Source organism: Anthonomus grandis, chromosome 13 (assembly GCF_022605725.1).
Source record: "Anthonomus grandis grandis chromosome 13, icAntGran1.3, whole genome shotgun sequence".
Classification (NCBI taxonomy): domain Eukaryota; kingdom Metazoa; phylum Arthropoda; class Insecta; order Coleoptera; family Curculionidae; genus Anthonomus; species Anthonomus grandis.
The window spans coordinates 10,942,063-10,958,573 of NC_065558.1; positions in this window are offsets into that span (position 1 = coordinate 10,942,063).

The window sequence follows — 16,511 nt, forward strand, 5'->3', positions numbered from 1 at the left end:
CCTTTCTCATCTTTTCCTCTTCCTATTGATTCCAATATTTATGCTGACGGTTTGTAAATCAAAAAAATGCAAAAGGTTTAAAAATGTTAAAACTAGTTTCTGAAATTCATGTACCTAATGAACCTAAATGCGTTATAAAACAAAAAAATCTAATTACATGACCGAACTCCAATTTACTTCCGAATCGATACGCGGCAGCTGTAAATCCTTACATCTTCAAAATTTAATTCCGCTCGAAAATTTACAGTGACAAAATCCATTTATCCGTCGTAATAACTAAATTAAATCCGTCAATTGCAAATATCTGGTAATCCTCTGTCCCCTTATAAAATATAAATCTGTATATGGAATGGAATGTGACGAGGTTCACAGCGGGATTTGGAGCTTCGGGGGAACGGGAACGAACCCCAACACTGTCGGCGGTATACAGAGGTGTTCAGTTAACACGACCTTAAGCCGATAATAAAATTTTATTTAGTCCATCTCGCACTCTCCTGCAGGACGATCAATCATTTTCGGAAGGGGGTTGCTTAATGGAATAATTGCAAGCAAAATGGGGCTTTTTATTATCCGTATTTCATTTCGATGTCCATTTTTAAGTCAACGTAAAGGATTTGTCGGGGCAATAAGTACCGGGTGCTCTTCAATAACTTCGCATAATTGAAAGAACAAGCATGTCTCTAAACTCTCTATTTTAAATTTAACAAAATCATAATATTTTAATCGTGAACCTAGATTATTTCTATTATTTTTTTTAAATAGTGCACCATAACCATTTATATTATGCATTTAAAGCTATAATATACTGAGAATCTAAAAATTACATTAAACATGATCAAATAAATCATTTTATATACTATTTATGATTAGTTGATTGGTATAAGATATACACACCAGGGCTCGAGTCTATGTCAAAAAACCCTTAATTTATTATTTTTTTAAAATTTTATTGACTTGCAGTTGATGTAGTTTCAAGCTACAAGAATAATTTATCATTCCTTGCAACCACTTTGATTTATTCTTTTCATTTTTCCAGGCAGTTGAAATAATTTTTTATAAAGTTTTTTAATTTAATAATTAAGGAATAATTTCTCATTTCTTTCAGGCACTTTGGATTACTTTTCAAGTTTTTCCAAACAATTTAAGAAATTTTTTATAGGTTTTAAGTTCCTGGAATAATTTTTAATTTTTTCCAGGCATTTAGGATTATATTTCCAAGTTTTCTAGGTACTTAAAATGATTCAAGGGTATCAAGTTCTTAGAATAGTTTTTCGTTTCTCTTAGGTTATTTAAGTCATTTGTTAAGTTTTTCCGAGGCAGATGAAGTGAAGCAATGATTTAAGGGTATCAAGTTCTTGGCAAAATTTCTAACTTCTCTTAGGCATTTGAAGTAATTTGTCAAGTTTTCCAAGGCAATTGAAGTGTTTAATTTTTCAATTTAATTTATTTTTGTAAGTTTTAAGGTCTTAGTATAATTTATTATATTTTTCAATAAAGTAAATATTAGTTTCAATATTATTAACTTTTTGGAGCAATGGTTTTAAGGTTTTAACTCCTTGGAATAATTTCTTATTTCTGTCTGGCACTTTTTTGTCATTTTTGTGATTTGCCCAGGTAGTTAAAATATTTTTTTTAAGTTTTAAGTTCCTTAAATAATTTCTCATTTTTTCTAGGCACTTAAGGTCATATTTCAAATTTTTATAGGAAATTAAAGCAACAATTTAAGGGTATCAATGTTTTAAAATAATTTCTCATTTCTTCCAGGCTTTTGAGATTATTTTTTAAGTTTTTTAATGAATTCAATAATATTTATATAGTATTTAGGTTCCTGAAATTACTTCTCATTTTTTCCAGGCAATTGTGGACACATTTCAAATTTTCTAAGTAGTTGAAGCAATGATTCAAAAACTTCAAGTTATTGGAACAATTTCTTATTTCTTCCAAGCACCTAAGATCATTTATCAAGTTGTTCCAGGTAGCGTAAATAATTTTTCATAGGTCCTAAGTTTCTGGAATAATTTTAAATTTTTTTCGGGCATTTGGGGTCATATTTCAACATTTTCTAGTTGGTTGCAACTGATAATTTAAAGCTCTCAAGTTGCTTAAATAATCTCTTATTTATTTGAGGCACTTGTGGTCATTTTTTTTATTATTTCAGGTAGTTAAAGTAATTTTTTATGAGTTTTAAGTTTTTTAAACAATTTCACATTTCCACCAGGTACTTAAGGTCATATTTCATATTTTAAAGCAATTAGAATAATGATTCAAGGGTTTCATGTTTTTAAAATAATTTTTAATTTTTCTTAAGCATTTGAATTAACTTTTCAAGTTTTTGCAGAAGAGGTGAAGTAGTTTTAAATTCTAAGTATACTTTCTCATTTCTTTTAGACATTTGGAGTCTTTTTTCAAGTTCTTCTGGGCAGTTGAAATAATTTTTCATAGGTATCTTTTAATCCATTTTTATACATAGTAATTTTTTATACATTCTTTTATTAATAAGGATGGCAAATATCTTTTAAGATAACATACTTTTTATAAAAAAAATAATAAAATTAATTAGTGTATAGTGTACCAACATCAAAAATCAGATCAATTAACGATTTCTCAACTCTCTCTTAAATTTCCAAGATTTGAATAAATAGATTTTAAATTTAAACAGAACAATTTTAATTTTAATAGGCAATTCTGAATCATATACTTATAAAGCAAAATATGCGTTTATTCTTAATATAATTAGGAATAACAGTATTAACCATTAGAGGAACACTAAAAGAAAATTGTTGTGAAAAAAAAAAAGGAAACAAAAGCACTCAAAGTATCTCTAAATTAATACAAACCATACTTGTCAAGGCTTGAGTATAAGTCAAAAGTTACAGCAAAGTGACATCAGTGTGTTGGAGTGACATAGAAAAGAAATTTGACACATTCACTATCCATCAGGTCTTGGGAGAAAATTGTTATTTAAATTGGCATAGACGCATACAATCATGACATAAAAGCAAGTCCTATGTAGACAATTTTCGTTGTTAAACAGTTAAATCATAATAGAAATTGTTAAATCGTAATAGTAAAGCCGCGTTAGCGTCTTGTTATCTTCCTTTAATTGAAAGGTATAATAATTTTTATTTTAAAAGGAAACAAAAATATATAGAATTATTATTAATCTAGATGCTATTGATAATTTTGTTTTTTTTTCTTGTAGGTATTTATTTTATTACTTATAAAATTATCGATTTCCAAAGACCACTTAGAATTTAAAGAGTTAGCTGATAAGGCAAAAAACTCAATTTTGGCCTTTTATATTTTTTGTATAAACATGAATTAATACAGATTTTCTTGATTGCATCATAAAGAAATACAAAGTTGTACTTAAAAAAACTTACTTGCTACTTAAAAAAAATGAGAAAAACCTAAGCCTAAACTTTATGACACTGTCTAAGATAGTATATAGTATCATATCCATTTAAGTTATGTATTTAAAATTGTGTTGAATTAATAACACAGGTAATTTCTTAATATTGGAATAAAATTCAGAGACGTACTCTTGTGGATATATTTTGCTTAATTCTAACATAGAACACGTCTTATCATAGAACACGTTTTATCGCAAAATTTAAAAGAAAAGTTATATCAAAAAGTGTCCAATAATTTTGATCCCCTTATGAAACCCTAAAAAAATATTTTAAGTTATCTACACAATATCATCAACAGAGATAAAAACAAAAATGGTTATAAATAGTTGTATATATTGGCTTGAAAAAAAGCATTGGATTTATTCAGCCGTCAGAATTTATTAAGGTCATTAGAGAGGTATGAGTTTAGAACAAATACTCTTAATTTATTAAAAAATTATTTATTTAAGAGATTCCAGAAAATCTAAATAATTGACTATTATAGTAGCAGAATAGATATAAATTATGGCAACGACAAGGAACTGTGCTAGGATTACAGCTTTAACTTCTCAATGACATTTTTGATCTTAAGATTGAAGGAGACATTGTTTTTTAGATTTCTAAAAATTAATACATTTTAATCGTAAACATAGGCTCTTTTGTTATTTTTCTAAGTGGTACATCTAAGCCATTTATGTTATGCATTGGAAATTATATTATATTAATTACATAAAAATTAATTTAAATAAGATCAAATAAATCACATTAGATATAGTTTCTGTTTGGTTAGTTTATAAGTTTTATTTTGTATGCTTAAAATCTAAAATACTTAACAAATGGTTAAAATAATCAATAAATAGTAGGTTGTCATTTTTAAAATCAACACTTTTACATATATGAAAAGTATATTGAATATTTAGTTACTGTTATAGCGATACTTGAGTATGTTCTATATATAGTATATATATCTTTTGGGAAATAAATGAAATGATTCTGACTATCTGGAATTAAAAAAATTTGTTCCTATCTATGCCAAAGTAAAGATTGTTTAAGCTTAGTTAAATTACCTTAAACGGTATAAGTAAGAGTATTCATTCTTAGTTAAAAATCTTGCAGATAATTAGCAAAACGATCTTATTATCTAGTTACTTTTTAGTATTACATTAATGAATCTATTTTTTCAGGCAGCTAAAAATTAACTTGTAAAAATAATTTGAGTAATTGCCAAAAAGACTGTGTTTATTATTTATAGTTTAGAATTTTATTTAGGTCCAGGAGATTAAGTCAACAAAACATCCACCACCAAGGATAATTTAAAATAAAACGATAACCTTGAATAAAGATAATTACCACCTGAAAAATATTGCTTAATTCATAAAAAACAAACATAAAAAATCTAAACCTAGAAACATAAATTCTTATTGATTTTAACTGGATTAACCTGAAATCCGCTGTAAAATTCATATTCTAAATCTCTTATTTTTTCTCGTATATTTTCATTCGCCGCAATCATCTCAATAAATCAGTAGGAAAACTCTTTTCATTATTGATATTATCGTTCCTCTCATAGCCCGGAAAATATTTTGCCATTACATTTTTTATCGGGCAATCAATTTTAGCCGCCAGATAAATCAGACTTTGAATCCCGATATGAGGGGCCGTATGTACAACCTATTGACCGTTCCGTATATATGAGCGGATCCGGCGGGCCCGCAACCTTTCAACTTTTTAGATATAAAAGCTGCAATAAAATTCACCTTCGTGAATCGGGAGCGATCCATCAAACGATATTATCGGTCAACTTTTTCCAGACGATGCGAGTTTCAATCCCTAGGCGGAGAGAGAGTCATAATATAAAAAAAGCAGAGCCCTATCCGTCATATAGCGACGTTGTTTGTGATATGGACGTTCAGTTGACATAAATGGCACGTGATAAAATTGATTTGATTCTTTTTAGGTTGATTTTTTTAAAAAGTAGAAAAAGATTTTTTAGGACATTTTTGCCTATATGTTTTATTTAATCTGGAAACTACAGGTAGACATATTATAACATCATAATACAATAAAACCTAATTCTAAAATCTTATGATTATTACAAGCAAAGGTAAAATTTTAAAGAAATTAATCGACAAATCATACATACTTACAAAGTTATTGCCAAAAATTTATTAAACCAAACTAAAAACAGATATAATGAAACAAAAAAGTATGACAAAACACATTAAAATACAATAAAACTAATCTAAGAATAATCTAAAAAAAAGAATAGGAAAACTGAGCGTAACAAGACTTACAAATATACCTACTGCTAAAAAATTGTGAGACAAATTAAAAAGGATCTGGAAATAGTCATTATATGAGTATAGCACATTTCTGTTAAAAATTGCTTTGATTGTTCTCTTGTATAAATTAAAATTTGGTATGTTTTTAATGTTGGAAGAAAATGAGTGAAAACATGGTACTAGTATGTGATAAAATGCTGAGCTCTGATTTAAAACGAGTCTGAATTCTTTGTTGAAATTGAATTCTTAAAACAGTTTTCATGTTTTTAATGAATATCAGTTTTATAGAAATATAGTGAGGAGATTAACATGATATTAAACTTAACAGATATCGAGCATCATGAATTCTCCACTAAGCGTCTTCATTAATTATACGTAATATACATTTTTGCAATAAGAAAAGTCTACATGCACATAAAGAAGAATTGCGTTTAAAATTACCACGCTTTTTTAAGTTAGATACCGCAAAATAGGAAGACGCTAATTTATTGGTCAAATAATCGATATGACTGGAATAGCTCAGTTTAGAATCAATATTGATATCTAAATATTTTAAAGATTGTATATTTATAATAGACTCGTGATTAGTTGTGATCTAAGGGCTGATTTTTGGAGGTTGAGTATTAAACCTGGATGAGTCAATATTTGAAAGTGTATTATCTTGTGTCTCAATATACACTCAATTTCCTATATAAATATATATTTTAGGTATCAAAACATTTCCTTCCTAAGCAGCTTGTCTCTTGTCATCTTATCCCCCCTGTATTAAAATAAGTGACAAATTAATATCAATAATTAATTAATTACACACCCTATAAACTTGCGACATATCAAAAACATACCATCTAAACTACAATACAACATGCTTTAGCACCTTTTGGATCGCTCGGTGTCCGGCAGTAAAGAATATAAAAGGGCAGATGTCCTATAATATATAGAAAATTAAATTTTTTAAACATGCGGTTATTTCATGGCATTTGGGTTTGTGTTTTCACTTTATTGTATACGCTAATTTATGTTTAATGTACGTATTAATTAGTAACGTTTACACTTTTTAGAGCGGTGCTGTCATAATAAGATTTTATCGTTTAAGTAAATTATGTCATGTGACTTGACTTCCTTTTTTTGAGTTTTAATCCAAAATCTTGGATTTATCAGATATATACATAGGGTAAGGATTTTAATGACACTAGTTAATAAATATCTATGAGTGCAGAACACTAAGAAGATTTAATAATTAAGATGATGCAAGAGCTTCTTTTCTTCTTTACTTTCTTAGTATTCCCTTTCCCTTCTATTATTTAATCCGATAAAGAAGTACTACAGTCGTTTTATTGATATTGCAAGTCTACCAATGGAGGAAAACCAGTACTTAGTTCTTTATTATTAAAGAATTTGCTATAAGTTGCTTATCATCAGATAAATCTTTATCACGACATTCCAAATATGGTAAAAATATAAATCCATTTTAACAACTTATTATATATTTTCTGTTTTTATTAGATAATCCACCTGTTTCATATTTCATAAACCAAACAACCACAAATAAAGAAATTAAATAACAGACACAATCAGTTGCGTTCCACCTGTCTTAAAGCACAAGTTGCGTGGCAAGCCCGAAGCTCAAATAATTAATAACCCGCTAACGACTGAGAATAATTTTAAAATATTACCGCCTAAATGCGCAGTATGCGCTCAGGTACTGACGGCTCGAGTAATCATGCCATATGGCATGAATTAATTGGCCGCAAATGACTGCTCTATTACAAATTAATGCGCAAGCAGGTTATTATTAATTGCATGTTATGATTAATAAGCCGTGACTTTATATGTGGGACAAGTGGGATTTATGAGCCAAATTTGGAACTGTTTCAGTGGAGTTTTGTTGAGGAATTTAAAATAATTTTGAAATTTTTAATAAATTGAAAAGGGTGGAAAATACGAAAAGCATGCTTAGTTATATTTACAAACTATATACAAATTATATAGTGTCCATTTAAATTATGCATGAGTAATAAATAACTATCCATATTTATTTATTTAATTCTTGCTAATTTAAAAATATGACATGGTTGAAGAATTTAAAAGAATGGTACAATTGCAACAAACATATAAATAACAATAGCTCAATGCCACCTAAAGAAGAAAAAAAATATACTTTTAATAAAATTCTCTAGAAAAGTTGACAAAATATATAAAAGAAATATTGTATAAACAAGGAATTATTTAGTAAGGTTATTCAATAAAAATATATTATTTGTCATAAAAAAATCTCTATATTTGTAAATAAATCTCGAGTTCTTTACTAAATTCATTCTAAAAAAGTAACCAAAATAAATACAAATTGCATTTTACAATTTAAAAAAAAAGTCATTATTGCATTTTAGAAGAAAATAATTTCAAATGATAAACTCATGTTCGTATTTATTTAAGGTATGCATAAAAAAATGTTTTTATTTTATATATTATGTTTTTGCCAATTTCAAATTGTTTCTGTTTGTTTAAAAATATACAATTCATTTTGACTGCCACATCAAAAATATATAATTTTAAGGAGGAAAAATACATTACACACGTGTTATAATATGGTATGCAATACAATTCAATATGTTCTTCTTAGAATTTGTATATGTAACCCTTAAATGCATAATTTTTTGTTTTGGGTAAAAAAAATTTTTAGGCTTAAAACATGGTTAAAAAAAAAGTAGGAAAAATAATTAAAAAAATATTTTTTTTTAAATTTGCCTTTTTTTTTCAAATTTTTTAATGTTGCAATTTTGCCATATTGTGCATTTACAGGCAAATTAGATTATTTATTCATGAAATTTTCTAAAACAGTTTTTATTTTTTTTTTAAGCATAATACCTCTCCACATTTTTCGCACGCGATGTTTGCATCTGGTTCTTTTTTCGGAATAAACATGAGACACTTAATCACATCGCACGTCTTTTGATGGTACGTGCCGGGCATTTCCTCGCTGTACCCCGCTGTTCCCGATCTAATGAACTTGGTCTACGTCTTTTGACCGTAGATTTTTCTACATTACATAAGAGAGTTAGCAACTATGCTTCTAAATTTTGATTATTGCAGTATTTCCGATTGTTTTCCTTTTGCGTTCATAACCCTTTTATATAAAAGCCATGCATTTACCATAGTTCAATCCAACAATTGGTAAAAAATTCGTAGATACCATTTTCCACTCTTTAGTTTTATTCGATATCTTCCTATAAAGCTGTCCATTAGGTCAACCCCTCCTATGTGTCGATTGTATTCGCGAATAATATTGGGGCACTCGATTTCAATTCTTTTTTGTCGTATCTTTGACAGTACCAATAGGCTGCTGGCCAACATAAGTTGACAGGAGAGTAACGCATCTATTGTCCTTCCAAATAACAGAGGATAATCCAACGCCGTCGATGGTGGTAGCATATTCAACTGAGCTACCACGCTTTTCCTTTTTTAATTCATTATCGGTTGATAGTTTACAATCTGGAATTCTATTACGACGAACAGTTCCAAGAGAATATATCCCCTTTTTAGCAAGATATACCATTATCTCTAGAGTAATGTAATAATTATCACAATATAGTCTATAATTCTGCATAATAGGTATAATCCGAGATAAACGAAATACGATATTTGCAAACGCTCCAATATCAGGTTCATCGTCGGTTCTTTATGAGATTATTTTTTGATTAAAATCGGTAGGCAAATCCACTTACACCCGTCAAGACAAAAAGTTTAAAACACCATTTGTGAGGTTTCATGGGCATATACTGCTCCATGAAGTGTCGCACTTTAGTTGAACATCTACAGATAGGGCTGCTTCTAGAGGGATGCTTAAAAATTTTTCATAAGTGGTCGCAACTTGTGAAGTCTATTATGGTTATGACCGTCTTTAGGTAAATGCTTATTATTATCGTTAAAATGAATGTGACGTCTTATTTTTTCAAATTTATTTATAGACATGACATTTCGAATGGGGTCGTAACCTATATCCGTATTCCAGTATGATCGTACGTTTAGCAAGTTTACTATGGACCCATAATAACAAATTCGAATAAATTCCCTTAGGTCAGTGGCAGAAAAGCTAACTTGGTTGTTTGGATTCTTTTGAACACAATACAAATTGGTTTCGTTAACGATTTTATCGATTAGTTCATCGTTTAAACAATATTTTAAAAAACTGCATGGAGTCTCTAACGCAATTACTTCCCGAGAAAGGACATCATCGCCATGAAATGCTAATTGAAGATCGTTCAAGTAAATATTGTACTGCTTTCAAGTTACGTTTTATTTTACGGATTTTTTGTATCTGTTTTGGAATCATTCTTTACTTTATGGTCCGACCTGACACTCTTTCATTTCAGCCCCATCGTCCATCGCCTTCATTTGCACTTCATCACCTAATTCCTCCTCAAATACCCTAAGATATTCTTGATCCTCATCGTCCCCATCTATATCACTCAAAATGTAATTTGGGTCTGCTTCGCTGTTAGTATCCGAAAAATCCATTCCATCTTCACTATCTGACCAGTTTTCCCATATGCATTGCAACTCCTTATCACTAAGAGGTCGATTTCGGCTCATTTTATGTCTCAAACTCTAAAAATACAAAATTTTTCTATATTTACTACATTGGATAATGTTGCAAATACGCAACAAAACAAAAATATAAACTAAGCGCTAAATGCAGAATGTTGCATATATGCAACGTCCACAAAACTAATATTTTTTGCATCTGCACAAAAAAATAACAATTTTTGACTGAATACAAATAAAATACATACCTTTCTTATAACAATATCACTTTTTTCGCAAAAGTATAAACAAATATGCGGGTTTTCTAGCAAGAGCAAAATATATTACAACCCCAACACTGACGAGCAGGCGACAACTAAGAATATTATTTCTAAAGTATGTGGCATTTTTGCAATATAATGCATTTAAGGGTTAATAATTTATCTTTAAGTTTTTTATCTTTAGGTTGGCCTATACTGAAAAATATAAATATATGTATATGTATTTAAATTTAAGAAAAACACTTATTATTAAGGAATAAAATTTAATAATTATCCAAAGCAAAACTTTATTAATGTCCATTTAAGTTATGCATAGAAAGGAGCAATTGTCAATATTTAGATATTTTATATATTGTATTATGTTTTAAATATTGTTGTATCTTAAGTCAATCTACTAAAGCTAAGCTATACTGAGTTTAATTACTTAATCACTAAATCACTTAATCACTTAATTACTAAAATTCTTCTTTTTCGTCCATTTTTCTGCAAAAAAAAATAGAATTTTACTGGTACTGCCGAGACAAGTAGCTAATATAATACAGAATGAATGTCCATTCACAGTATGTACTTGCCTAGATTCTCTGGCGAGGAGGAGTCATGCAATGAGATGTTTTTTTATCTGTTTTGGTTACCAAAATCTATACACATAAAAAAATTTTGAACCTAACCTAACTACCACACAACGAATTTTTGGGCTACACAGGTTACATATATGCATACTATACGCATCGTGGGACGATTCTCAGTATTATTGTAGTATTTAGTGGGACACAACAGATCTTTCTAAACCTTAGTACACGCTAATTACCACTGCAATTGAAGACTTGTCCTCTGGGGACGATCAATCATTAAGTGTTTATAGTTTTTAGGCAAGTCAAAAATTTAGCCCTATATCCCAAACTAAGAAAAAAATTAATACAAAAACTATTTTATGAAAAAATTTACCGAAGTTGATGGATTAGATGGTAAACTGAAAATATTATAATATAATGATTAACTGTAAATAATTTAATTACCGATCAACATGTTTATTTGAATAGCAATAAAATATATTAAGCAAATTGATATGTTTAATTTTAAAAGTATATTTATTCTAAAATTATTTATAAAAAACATGGTCTCTTCACAAGAAACTTAGGTCTTTCTAAAACTGGTCCTGTGATTATACCTTTTAGTATGACACTCAAATCACAAGTTAGTTTTACCACTTTGGTTAAGTTTTGTTTATGGTAAAACTTTTCGGTGATTTTTCTAAATCTTGTTTATTGAATTAAAAAAAAATAAAACATGTTTAAAAATATACAATATATCAAGTAAAAAAATTCAATATGTGAAATAAAATTTAAATCTGTTTTCAAGTTATGCATAAGGCAAGCAACTAATGTTGTTTGTATTATTTACATATTATAAAACATTTATTTTACAAAAGCATTTCTATTAAAACAGATATCATTAGAGTCAATAGGATTTTTTTTTATGAGAATCAGTAGAACTTATATAATTTGATCTAATAATTTAATGGGTCTAACTTATATAATATTTTACACAAAAATAATACATAAATTTTTTTTTAATAAAAGCTATACATATTATTATACGTATTTTTGAGTTTTTAGGAATATTCATATTCACTTAAGTGTGCTTTATGAATAACCATAAAGCATAATTAATAATTAAATATAAAGGTGTAATTGATAAACAAAAATCAGCTAAAAACGCTCAAAATGCTCGAAAAAGAACTCATTTTTAATTTATTTTAAAATTATTACTGTGAATAATCAATTAGGTAAATATTCAATTCCTGCTTGTTTAAGTTAAAAAGTTCATCCAACCCCTCGATTGTGACTGCCAAACCATTAAGTTAGATAAAGATGTTTTTTTTTAAATTAACATTGTTAAAAATAATGATATTTTTAAAACCTCAAAACATCGACAAAATATATAAAAAAACATTGTTTCATCTGCTCAATAAAGTACGACCTAATGGGCCCATCCTTAAAAAGTCACGCCAAGTAAAAATCATAATTCTTTGACTGGCGTATTGTTCTTTCTTTTTTTATAAAAAAAAAACTGACAAGCTTTTACCAGATGCATTCTTATAATTATACACAATGTGTTGTCGTAACAGCATTTTTCTCGATATTTTATGGTTTTTTTTTGAACAGACAATGTCGCTTTTCAACAACTGATACTGCCATTAACTTCTCATAATTTTTAGCCGACGACAAAACAATTTTAGTAAATGGGGTCAACGCTGCACCGTTTTTGATAATTTCTCTACAATATTCAACAACATCAAGAGTCAGTGGGCCTTTCGGTATTTAGAATTTATTTGAATACTATCGGGTTTTTCCCAGCCAGTTTACTCAACTCTTCAAAATACAATACGACTTCATGTATTTTAATAGAAATTATTCAAAAAAGATCGTCTATTTATAATAGACAATACGTGATCCTATAAATTTACATTACCAAAACACACGGTTTTAAACAACGATAAATCACAGAAATTTATTTCAGGTTCGTGTGGAAACTTCAAAACAAATTTAATTTTATATTCTAGAAGTTCCTAAATATTTTACGGAAAAACAATAGTGGGTTTTAATTTGTAGTAATTCTGATTAAAAAAATGTTCTGGCCTAGAACTATTTCAAGTGGATGAAGTGCTGTTGTAGCAAACTGACAAGATAGCCATTGATTTAGTTTTAAACCAACTTAAGACTTTAATGTTTTATCTTAATTAAAGTCTTTATATCAGTAGTTTTATCACAAATTGCAGTTCTATAGAGTATGGCAGCAGCTAATAAATTTGATTTTTGGTGAGCCATAATCATCAAAAATACAGTTATGAATTTCCTCTAAGAAGGCTTTAAGAAATTTAAAATTTTAATGTTTCTTCGAGGTTTATTACAACATATTACTTAAAAATTATTACGTAAAGTGTTGTCTTAATAAAATACCTTGCTAAAATAGCTATATTTCAAGGATTAGTTGCCATTTTTAGCATATTCTCGTAAGTTTCTTTAAAATGCTCTTACCCAAAAGATGTTTGTAATGATTTTTTTAAGACCTGTCAATAATTTTAAAAAACGCTCTTAATAAGTATATTTTCTAAATGTTTTAATATTTCTTCATCTGAGTTTTAGAATAAGTAAAGGGTAATTTTTATTCAACTTGATAGCTATGACATGCTGTCAACAAAACAATAAACCAATTTATATTTTATCCGCCATATAACTTTTGGAGTTACTATCCTGCTAAATTATATAGGTTTCTGTAATATTAGTATTGTTGCTCCTTATTCTATTCATGCTCCTTATCTACGATTATTAAAGTTATTAAGTACTTTAAGAGTATTTAAAATGTCCAAAAGTCCGTTAAGTTATGCTTTTATAAAGTGCATAGATAAGCAAAGAACTTATCCAAGCATACCTGTGTACTTAAGTAAAAGTGTATATCTAAGAAGTTTCTTAATATTTCAGAAAGAAAATTGTATCAGAAACCAGTAAGGATAGTTGCTTATTTCCTTCGTTTGTATACATCATTCAACTTTCTTTTTTTATTTTATCATTATTCTTCTTTTATCGTTATAAAACTGCAAATATTAGCAAAATTCATATTAGTCGATGTTCTCAGCATATCCGAAATTCACGACAGATCCTCTACTATGATTTAGAGTTAAATGAGTATATTTTCGTTAAAATATTTTCATACCTAAAATTGCATATATAAAAAAAGTAAATGCAAAAGTAAATGCAAAATAAAAAATATATATTACTATTGATTATAGCAATCCAACAAATTTATTGCAGCATCAAGCATACTTCAACTTATATTTCAACAAATCAAAAACCTTTAAAATACATTTAAGTAAATACGTGATTTTGTGAATGTTATGCATAACTTAAATGGGTGTCAAAATTATCCTTTAAGATAAAAGATGCATAAAGTATGTTCAAAGAGTTTTAAAAAAAACGATTATTATTTATGTGTAGGGAAGATCGGTCCTAATTACTTAATTGTTGGAGTTTTGATCGTACTGACAGATTTCGTTTTATACCTACTGGACTCTAGGGATGCAAAAAATTAAACCTACAACTATAGACAAAAATTTAAATTTCATTTGTCACATATATTTTCTTTATGCTGTAATAATAGTTTCTAAAAAACTGTAATCAGCCTCTTAAAAAGATATGGCTTATTAACGACGTCTTATAATTCTTGAACAGATTGATGATATTTCAAGTTCTTTAATTCTCGCATCTAATTTGATAACTTAAGAGGATTCTCAGATGAAATCTGCTTGATCATTGCTTTGAAACACTTAATAAAACCGTCCTTATTATGCATATTTACTTTCATATTTCCTTATTATATCTTCATTCGATTCTAATAAGTTTTATTAGTTTTTTACCTAAATTCAAGAATAGGTAGAAGGTCATTACTATTAGACTTAAAAAAAAACTAGATCTAAGGATGCTTTTTTTTAGAACATGTTGTTTTTAAAACAAACTAATAAGAAATATATTTAAGCAACAATATTAAGTTTCATTTAAAAAACTAAAAAAAGGTAATAGGAAAAAAGATCAAAAATATACATACAAAAGTGGTGATTATAGCAATCCGACTAAAATAAATGCTAGATCAAATTTGATTTTCAGATAATAATTCTTTAAAATATAAATCACTATATAAAATTTTAACGCAATAAATCCCCGACCTTCGAAATACATTAAAATTTAAATAAATACGTGATTTTATTTATTTTATGCATAACTTAAATGGGTATCAAATTTATTCTTCAAGATACGACATTTTTAATAGTCCTTTACCTAAGTTCTAGAATAGGTAGAAGATCATTACTATTAGACTTAAAAAAAAATAGATTTAAGGATTCTTGGACTGGGGTTTTATTATAAGTAAAACATGTTGTTTTTAAAACAAATTAATAAAAGAATCTATATATTTGCGACAGATTAAAGCAAAAATATTTAGGTTTATTTAAAAAATTAAAAAAAGGTAATAGCAAAAAAAATAAAAAATATACAGGGTGTTTCAGAACTATGGGATCAAACTTCTAGGGGTTGTTCAGTGCAACAGTAGAATCCATTTGAGTATAGGAACCCATGTCCGGAAATGTGTCACTACGCCACTACGACCCTAAGACGCGTTTAAATTTAGAAAAAATATTAATTACCTAAATAGGATCTGATGCATTTATTTTTACCTTTTGTATATGATACCATCACAACAATTGTTCAAAATGTCTTTCTTCAACCTCAATACACCGATTTAAACGCCGCCTACACTAAAAATTTGATACTCCTTTTGAATGATTTCAAATGCTGCTGTTATTCGTCCAATTAAGTTTAGCTCTGATTCTACTGGAGTTTTGTAGACTAAAGACTTTACATGTCCCCACAAGAAAAAATCAAGCGACGTTAAAACGGGTGACTTACGAGGCCAAGAAACTGCTCCACCTCTGGCAATCCAACGGTACCCAAACCGCTGAGCCAAATACTCGCGTACTTGTACAGCAAAGTGAGCCGGCGCTCCATCATGCTGAAACCACATTTGCTGTCTAACGTTTAGTGGAACATTTTCAAGGAGTTCTAGGACAACTTCCTCCAAGAAATGCAGATAAATATGTCCTGTTAACCGTTCCGGTAGAAGGTATGGCCCAATTAAATAATCATCAACAATGCCTGCCCATACGTTGACAGACAAACGATTCTGATGTTTTCTTGGAAAAATTGCATAAGGATTTTCTTCGTCCCAAACATGGCTATTCCTACTATTAAAAATACCGTCTCTTGTGAAAGAGGCTTCATCGGTTCACAAAACATATCGTAAAAAATTTGGATCACATCATTGATCCAGAAGCCATCGACAAAATTGAACTCTAGGATGATAATCGGCTGCAGTCATACCTTGAACTTTCTGGAAGTGGTAAGGATGGAGTTGTTGCTCGTGTAGTATCCGCCAGACAAAAGCGTTACTCGTATTCATATTCTTATTTACATCACGTGTGCTAT